The following is a 9,925-nucleotide window of genomic DNA, read 5'->3' as shown; positions in this document are numbered from 1 at the left end:
ACACGAACACAGTCAGGAAGAGGCTGCTGCTGTGTATATCGAAATGCGCAAATTATGGATCGTTGCACACAGCACCATCCTCGCTGAACACGCCGGTGACATGATGTTTATGACATCTAGTCCAACCCACAGGGGCGTAGCTATGAATTATGGGGCTTTAACCCCGCATTAATTGATTTGTGGTGCCCACTTGGGGGCAGTGCAACAGTCTGTAAATGGCTATCAAATTTGCCTATTTACTATTTACAGTAACATTCAAGAGTAATTGCATTAACTGTTGGCTTGACTTTCCTTTTTCCCTTTCTTATCTTAATTTTGGTCTGGACTAGTTCCTAAGGGAAACATCAGGGCCTTTAGATGTTAAATTGTCCGTAGTATTCAGCGGCCAGCGGCTAACTTTGTCCGTCTGGTGTTTGACAGTGTAGCTCATTGTGAGTTTTTGATTTAACCCCAATAAAAAAGATAAGTGAAACCAAAATAGATCAGCTCAAAGACCCTAAACCACCCCTATAGCTGTGGGGTTGGCCATAATCTTGCGTGGCCTTTCATGTGATGCGCAGCCATTGTTAGGATGAAAATATTATTACACGCATTTTCAGAATAGCCCATCAACATCCATGGTGTGCCACATGAGAGCCATACTGCATTCAGCCAGTAAATGCCAATATTTACAACTTCACACTTGACTATTTACAACCACTTTTTTGTGTAAATGATTGTACTCAAGGTTTACTACTAAGTTTTGTTGATTTTTTTTCAAAGTTTTCTACGACCACTGCAGTTTATAAGATGCTACCTCTCATCACATATACTCCAGAGGCAAGAGAAAAAGCATTGGAAAGCAGCCAAACATATCCAATCGTGTTATCTAAGGGGCTTTAAATGTAAAATAAATAACATATAGCCCTTTTGTATGTTAATGAGAAGCCAAGTCAAACACATTGTACACATTACAAAAATATCCCAGAGTCATAAAGGGACTTTTGCTCACAGCTGAAGTTTCATTTCTCAGCTGAATGAGGTCCGTTGTTTTTGCTCTGCTTATAAATCATATATGTAATTTATTTGTTTGTTTTTTGACTCGTTCCAAGGTCAAGGATGAATTATTAATTTGACGTGGATGAGAAATGCCAAAGTTCCTTAGCATCATGAAGTGCTTGGACGTCTGTGAGCAGTTTCAGGGTAACATGAGAAAACTCAGTGTCCTCATGAGGACAACAACGTGAATGAAAGCTCCACCCCTCAGTTCAGTTGAGTTTTATTGACAATAGGTTTGTTAAATTTATTTGTCTAGCTCGTACTGTTTCCCCTTCTGCTAGATGGATGTTCTCCTGCGACTGGATTGTTTACAGGTTTCTAACATAAAACAGCTTTGGTAACAGATTTACATTGTGAATCGGTAACAAATTTCAGATTTTTGGCTGTATGCTGCATCCCATTTTTAAGTTACAGAAAATGTATGTTCGATCATGTCTGCTTCCTCTGTCTTGGCATTGTGCGTTTGTCCACTCCATCCATCATTTTTGCTTAATGCATTCTGGCCTGTGAAGTGGCTCTGGGTTGCATGGAGTTTGCCTTGTCATAATAAAATACGAGCAGGCTCAGATGGCTCATGGGGAAGGCTGAGAGCAGAGGGAGAGAAGGACACAAGAAGCTTGATATATTAGAGCACTAACTGCATTAATATGTGGGACCATGTAGGTGTCACCATGTTCTTTATAAAACCACTAAGTTCCCTTTAAACCAGTAGCATATTATTCTTTAGAAGAAGAAAAAGTTATTGAATCCTGAAATTGGTTCGGGCTGCACTCTCCTGACCTGACCCTTCTGTGCCTTTTTATATTTATATATAGGCCCAGCACCTGTTAAGGACTGAACACAGGGGCAGCCCCAGACACCTGTGACACTGAGTTTTGACAACGTGCACATAGCTGGTACTCGTCCAGATGCAGAAACTCATTTAGTCTGTGATCTGTGCAAGACGTCCAGAACACCAGAGAATGTAGTGTTTGTGTTCATCACTGGAAATAATGTTCTTAAATGAGAGATAAGAGGAGCACCGTTCTCTCTATCACTCTTCTGACGTTGTCGCTGTAAATGACTCCTTTGAATTTAGTTAGTGTTTTTTTTATCTGAGGCCATGTGCACTTTCCTGTTTAAGCAGAAAGTTCATCATTTTAAGGTTCACGTTTAACAACGACTCAAGAGTGTGTTTAGGCCACACGAGCCCTGCACTCACTAGAAAGACAGAAGCTCTGTCATATTTAATTCTGTAGGTTGTTGACATTTTGTCAATAAATCAGGAGGTTCTTGCCGGGTAAGGCTTTGTCATTGGATCGTGACAAGCATGGAAATCCAGACACTTGATGAATTAGTTGTTGGTTAGTCATTCTGAAATGTATTGCTTTCAGTTGCATACAAAAATAACACTTGACATTGGAAACTGAGTGAAAACTCACCGTTAACACACAACATGGTTGAAAAACATAAATAAGTTGTGTGTTATGATGAATCTTTAAAGCAGGTAATGAAATTGTGATTTTAAAAATTAATATATGCTGTAGTTAACAAGCTCTTGGAGAGAAGAGACGCGGGAAGAGACAAAGGTTATTGTTGTAGAGAGATGTTTCAGTACTATTTGAATATTTACGCATCACTGATGGTGTGAGAAGGAGAACGTCTTTACATGCATGTACGGTACAGTCACTCTTTCAGTCCTGGTCTGTAACATCACGGAAGAAACCAGTGCAGTGGCGCCAAAAATGTAGCACTTTAATGATTAGTCAATTAGTTGATCAATGGAAAATTAACTGGAAACTATTTAGACCATTGATTTGCTTCCAAGACATTTGGACACGTCTGGCTTTAGGAAAAAATCAAGAGATTTTTTTTTCACTAACTTTTAAAAGATATTTTAGTGAGAAACCAACTAACTTCATTAATTTCATTCATGTTTTGGCTTTTACATTTTTTGTAACTCAGACATCCATGCATCCATACGCTCTGGCCATGTGAGTAACACCTGTACAGGCCGTCTTGAATTGCACCATTGCAAAGTCATTAAGTTCAGCTTTTGACAAATATGTTTATTGCTGAGTATAAGGTTAATGTGGATGTAGTATTAAACTACATTACATTCATATTCACATACTAGAGAGAGCAGAATATTAGAGATCCTTCTGAATATGATGCAGGCGAGTAACCTCAGGGCTAAAATGCAATTAACACCAGTGCATAGTTGTATTTAGTTGTGTTTGGTTTCATTAGATTGTACAAAGTGTTGTGGTTATGTACCGACAAAGTGGCCACTGGGTGTATTTGGTTGGATCTCTCTCTATCTCATCTAAACTGGTTTTACTCACAGCATTTGGTCCTGTTATTACCGAAACTCTCGGTCTCCCTCTGAGGCATTTGCTTCCTCGTGTGTGCTGCACTAAAACCTTAGCAGCAAACAAACCAAACAGTGAAACAACAGCAGCGTTTCACCTGTGGAACAAAGTGGAAATGTACGAAGGGATGAACTGGGAATGGCAGGATGTGAAATGCCCGGGGCCAGTCCCCACAGCCACACAGTAGCTATAACACCCATGGTTACAGGACTCATGGCGACAACAAGACCTCCAAGGCACGATGTCATCCCTCGACACCGCCTGTTTAGAACATGGCTGGCCTCAAGAGTCAGCCTTCTTGACAACACACACACACATACACACAGAGTCAGAGTCATTCACTTGCCATTTGCAGTAAAGTCCGTATTGGAAAACAATTGCGAGAAATGCCACACTTAAGACATAGGACTGTGAAACAAACATAGATAAATAATAAGACAGTTGGGTCATGGGTGCATAAAATTTAAAATAAGATAAGAAGGACACTGCTCCCATTGACACAATCATCTAAAAAATTTCCCCTAAAAACGCTAATGAACATACAGAAAACTTCTTAAAGTGCAGGATAGAGAGTATCCGTGTTAAAAAAGGTTTAAATAACAATAGTGAGAAAGATAATAAATAAATATTTCTGTTTTGCAGAGAGTGACACACTCACTCTGTGTCACTCATGACACACAGAGGCAAAATAAGAGATTGAGATGGAAAGGGGATTGAAGAGAACGAGGAGGCTTGAGCTCCGCTGTCCGTCTCTGTCTGTCCCTGCGGTTTGCTTTGGTTACCATGGAGATCCTGTGGGTATCCCAGATTCCTGCAGGTAGAGACAGAAAGGTGAACAATTTGACAACACCGTCTAATAAGGAGACCTTTGCCAAGGCTTTGTAAGCTATAATAATGACTGTATCAATATTTATCTCATATTCTGCTGCGGCACAGTTATAAGCCTTTAATAAGACCACCTTCGGGTTGCCAGGTTGAGAAAATTCCCCTCAGCCAGTGTGAGAAAAATAATCAGTAGGCTAAACCATTAATAAATGCTCACCATCTAATAATCCAGCACATCTGAGGTGATAAGTGTTTGATGAGCTCATCAGGTTACAGTCAAAACGTTATTAAGTTGTTATAAATGTATTTTGGCCCTGTTTTTTCAGAATAAAAGCAGGTTACATATTCACTGTAAGTTAGATGAAGATAACACCTGCCATAAACTACCAACTTAAAAACTATAAGCCTAAAAATATCTTGTAGCTAATTTATAAAGCATGAGTAAATAATTCATTATTACCCGTTAATAAATCATGCAATAGCAGTAGTAAGCTACTGGCAGACTGCAAAGATGTATTTTAAACATGTAACTGTATAAAAGGTATAGGTGCTGTGGCTCTGTGTCCGTTTCTTCACCAGTAATGGCTTAATGCTTAATTTTATCACCATATATCGAGCCCTTAGCAATCATCCATATATGGGTGGTATAGGTTATTAGCAGGAGATAACTGGCTTACTGCTGACTTTGCAGTTTGTGCAGTACTGTGTGTACAGCTCTCGGCCCCGTAGAGCAGCGGTTCTCAAACTTTTTTACATCAAGGACCCCTGAAAATTGACACAAATTAGACCACGGACCCCCATTGGACAAAATTTTGACGCAAACACCAGAAATACACAAATATTTTTTCTGAGACTGAAGAACGTTACTTTTTCAGTCAATGTATACGTTCAAATTAGGGCCAATGGCGTGAATTTGTTGAAATATTGTAGAGAAATGTGTGGAAAAAGTGGTACAATTTCTCCAAAAAGAAAAAAAGTGGTTAAAAAAAAAATCTAGAAAAAACTGGTAAGATTTCTAAAGAAACATAAAATAAAGTTAAACATTTTCTAGAAAAAAAGTGGTAAAAATTCTCAAAAATGTGGTAACATTTCTCAAAAAAAGGTTTTGAAAAATTCTATAAAAAGTGGTAAAATTTCAAGAAAAAGTTGGGGACCCACTTGAACCCTCTCAAGGACCCCTGGGGGTCCCCGGACCCCACTGAGAACCACTGCCCTAGAGGAGCTTCATCTCAGCATCCTACATGCTACACTGGATGTTCAGCTCAGTGGTTACAGTGTGCAGAAAGCCCCATCCTGTGGCCAACATGAGAAGTGAGGCTGTAATCCTCTGCACTATCACAGTCCCAGTCCTCCAAGACCAAATATGTAGCTATCTTAAATTGTCTTTAAATGGTCCCCCCCCCCCTTTTGGCTTCAGGACAAATACAATTTGATGATGCATTTTTAACACTCTCACACACCTAAAACGCACACACTGTGACTATGTCTTTCACAACAGAAGACAGGCTCTGTGAATATGATGTGATTCATTTATCAACATTTTTCTTGATAAATTATATTGATAAAAAAAGAAAGAAAGAAGGAAAACAGTCTAATTAAGGCACAGTGTCCCTAAAAGCCTGTGGATGACATGATACAACCAACCTACAATCCAAGAGAAAAAAAAAGTGCCGTCAAAGAAAGCAGCAAAGCATCACCTGAGATTCTGCGATCAAAAAATGTTCAGCAGTTTTGGTTCAAAATAGTAGCTGTTTTTTATTTATTTATTTACTGATTGATTGATTAACTCATCTAGTAGTTTCACCTTTTCAGCGGCTTGCTGACTCAGTGGTGCAGCCCTGTCTCTATGCCAGACTTTGCATAGTTTCCTGTTTGTGTTGGTCAGTGCCATGTGCTCCAATAAATCCCACAGTAAAAAAAAAAAGTGCGGGATGTGCTCAGTGAGAATCTGTTTGTCCCAGTGTGTAAGAGTCCAGTGTATTTTCTCTCAACAGCTCGGCAGCCAACAGGTAGAAATACCGTTGAGGAACACGAGGACAATATTCATAGGCTTTGGTTCCCATCTTATTTCATTCTGAGTCACTCCTTTAAAATATTTGTTAAAAAAAAAGTGATTTTATACTTTTCCTTTGTCAAATTGTGTCATTTATTGGCTTTAGATGCCAGATAATGTGAAAGAATCAAATAAGTCACAGGTAGAAAAAGCAATATAAAGTTAGAAGTTGAATGTAAATGTAATATATCACTTTTTGTCTTTTTTCTGTTAATATTCCTACAGATTCATCAGGTTGGGAGCTCTTCTATTAGGAGAAATAAAGTCATAAACAATATTTTATGTCTCAGTGTTGTTTTTAGTTAAAACACAACATCATAGCTCAGTAGGTAACTCCAACTATAAATATCCTATTATTGCCACTACCATTTGTTAAATTGTGTGTTCACCATATTCAAATGTAGTGTCTTTATTGATGTTATTGGTGGTGCTCCATCTGCTCGGCTGCTTCCTCTTTTCAGTTGAGACCTGTCCAAAACACCGCAGTGTACAGCTGATAACAACAGACGGCCTGTGGCGCGGTTAGCTGTAATAAACGGACACAACACACACACACACACACACACACACACACACACACACACACACACACACACACACACACACACACACACACACACACACACACACACACACACACACACACACACACAGAGAGGGAGAGAGAGAAGCAGGATATGCAAAGCCACACAAGAGAAAAAGCCTATTCATGTCATGCTGAAGTGTCCTAACAACTGGTTGGACTGGCTTGTCCCTCTGGTGTGATGTCATCCAATGGATGAGTGGCTGGCGGCTGCGATGCGCATGTATGCAGTCCAGTGCCTGAACGCATCACGGCGAACCGCACTTGACAGCTTGCCAGGTTAGAGGGAAAATACACACACACATATACACATCTACATACACACACGCACACACACATCATCCAAGGGAGGGAACCAGACCTGCTGAATCTCCACCAGCAGCAGCCAGCCGTCATCCGCATCCACCCGAGGTGAGAGGTTTTCCCGCAGCTCCTCTCTCTCCTCTCACTCCTTCTCTCTCTCTCATCGACATCTCATGCATCCTTTTTTTTTTTTTTTTTTTCATTGTGATTAATTGTGTTTCTATTCTGACGCACAGATGATGACAGCGTAACCGGGGCAGCGACTAGGCTGTTGAGATACACACAACAACAACCGCCGCCGCCGCCGCCGCCGCTGCTGCCGCTTTTGTTGAATCGGATCTGTTGTGACTGGACATGAATTCGGCGGAACAGACGGTTACGTGGTTGATCACGCTCGGGGTGCTGGAGTCGCCGAAGAAAACCATCTCTGATCCCGAAGCCTTCCTGCAGACCTCCCTCAAAGATGGGGTGGTCTTATGCAGGCTGCTGGAGCGGCTCAGCCCGGGGTCCACGGAAAAAGTAAGGGCAATACCGCCCCCCCTCCTACCACCTCTCACACACACAATACACACACATAAACACACACACACACACACACACACACACACACACGCATACACGCATACTACCCCCCACCCCGCTCTCCTCTCCTCTGCAACCGCCCGCCCCGTCGGCGTGTCTGTGTGCTGCCCAGATCCGTGAAACCGACGCGGTTTGTTGTCTGGCTTCTCTTTCTGCCCACTGGTCCATGAGGCGATTTCTTTTGTAGGTCACGGCAGCCCGGGTTTATTGTCTGCGAAAACAACGCTACTATATGCTTGAACATACGTGTGTCAGTGTATCTGTGTGTGTGTGTGTCGGAAGAAAAGAAAAGGACAGAAAAGAGAAAGATAGCCTATTATTTAAAGGCCGCTGGTTGGTTGGTTCCACTGTGTATTGATCGGCTCCAAACTAGGCCCCAATGAGAACTGATTGATCAAATGTAGGTAGGCTATCACTGGCGATTGGATTGCAATATAGATCTCCATGTTGAAGCCAGGCCTAGGTTTTAAATATGTGTCAATGCAGATGCAGATGAGCTTTCTCGTTTGGAGCCTCTGTTTTTCATAATCCAGGCTTGTGTGACACTGTTATGTTGATACACATAACATTATGGTCAGCAGCAAGGGGATGTCCGGCTGTCTGTACACACACACACACACTAGACCACAGCTATAAGTGTGGGCCGCCATTGACTGCAAAGGCGCATACACAGAGAGGCAGGCAGGCAGGCAGAGAGAGATAGACCCTCTCCCCATTTAAAGACACAGCGCAGTGTTTGTGTCTGTCAACGTATGGTGGCCTGTAGCCTCTCCTCCTCTCTTCAGCTTCTGCAATGCTTTCCTTAAAAGAGGATGTTCTGCTCCCCGGCTGAGTGCAGCTCCATATGAGCGTGATAAATTTGCCTGTTAAATGACAAAAACAGGTTCCTCCATTCATCCCCATGCATAGCACACACACACACACTGACAACAGGGTGTTGTTGTGGCATAATCAAATTCTGTGCTGCACCATTTTGTAGACATGAGCGTTTCCTGACGGCTGTGTATAATAGTATAGGCATGGTGTGGAAGTGATGTGTTGAGGTTGTGTGTGTTGTTATCCCCAGGCAAAAGAGGAAACAACTGGAACATTGTTCAATGGGTGAAATCCCCCCCTCCAAAAAAAATCAGCATGTGGCATCATCATCCACTGTATTGCTGATCTAAATTCTGTTAAATCTGCTATATTTTCTCATTTCAGGGAGGATTTCATGTTATATTTGCAAATAACTGCTAAGAAGATTTACAAAAAAAAAACTGACATGAGCTCTCGTCCTCTGCGTTTAGCTTCATGCATGCAAACATATTGGTTATTTAAGCCCAATGATTTGTTGAATCATAATGGTATGGCAGATTGTGAATAACAGAATTGTATGAAAGATATAAATCTTCAGTGAAGACAGGTTTCTGTAAAACCCTCCAACAAATGTTAATAGGTCCGAGCCAAACTGTGAATACAGTGAGTTGATACAACAAGAACATTGACTGTTGAACACTACATTTTAGATATAAATTGACATGTGAATATCTGATAAGATAAAATAAGATCAGAGGTACTTTATTGTCCCATTCAGGAAAATATGACTTGGGCATGACGTGCATGATGCAGGCTACATACATTAAAACCACAGGACTGAAAACAACATAACAGTAGTCACAGACTTTTGTTATGTTGTTGTCATAGCCTTAATCAACCAGTATCATTTTTTTTTTAATTAACAGGCTTACAATATTTTTTAAGAATGACATTTTGTCATTAGCATAAAATAATTGTGACCATCATTAGTACTGATCACATTAACAGTTGGAAATGAAAGCTGTCAGTGCTCTCTGGTGGACAGGCTGTGTAATGGAGATTTAACACAAACAGATTGTTGTCGTCCCTGCACTGACAGGTCTTGTCCCTTATCAGCCAATATATTCACTGATACAGATAATGTGTGATAAGATAACACTGGCCGGTATATTGGTCCGGCCTGGCCTGGCCTGGCCTGATTTATCAGTCCAAACAGTGATATTCCTTCTATTTCTAGTAATATTTTACTATTTCCCCAGGCCATGCTTTTGGTTTTCGCCACTATTTCCACTTTTCCTTAATGAGCAGGCTGTAAATTCTGGGAGTATTGCTGGCCTCCCACATCCAGTCAACATCTGACCCAGATGTGGCCTGTGGCGTCCTCGAGATGTGGCC

General features: G+C 41.1%; 1 protein-coding gene across 1 annotated transcript in view; it reads right to left on the bottom strand.

Moving 5' to 3' along the window:
• The window catches only part of txndc9 (thioredoxin domain containing 9), a 65,174-nt gene that overhangs the window by 40,638 nt on the left and 14,611 nt on the right, over positions 1–9,925 (bottom strand). The gene's annotated exons all lie outside the window — the stretch shown is intronic.

The sequence above is a fragment of the Trachurus trachurus genome (assembly GCF_905171665.1).
Source record: "Trachurus trachurus genome assembly, chromosome: 21".
NCBI lineage: Eukaryota > Metazoa > Chordata > Actinopteri > Carangiformes > Carangidae > Trachurus > Trachurus trachurus.
This window is presented reverse-complemented; position numbering and strand designations above follow the sequence as displayed.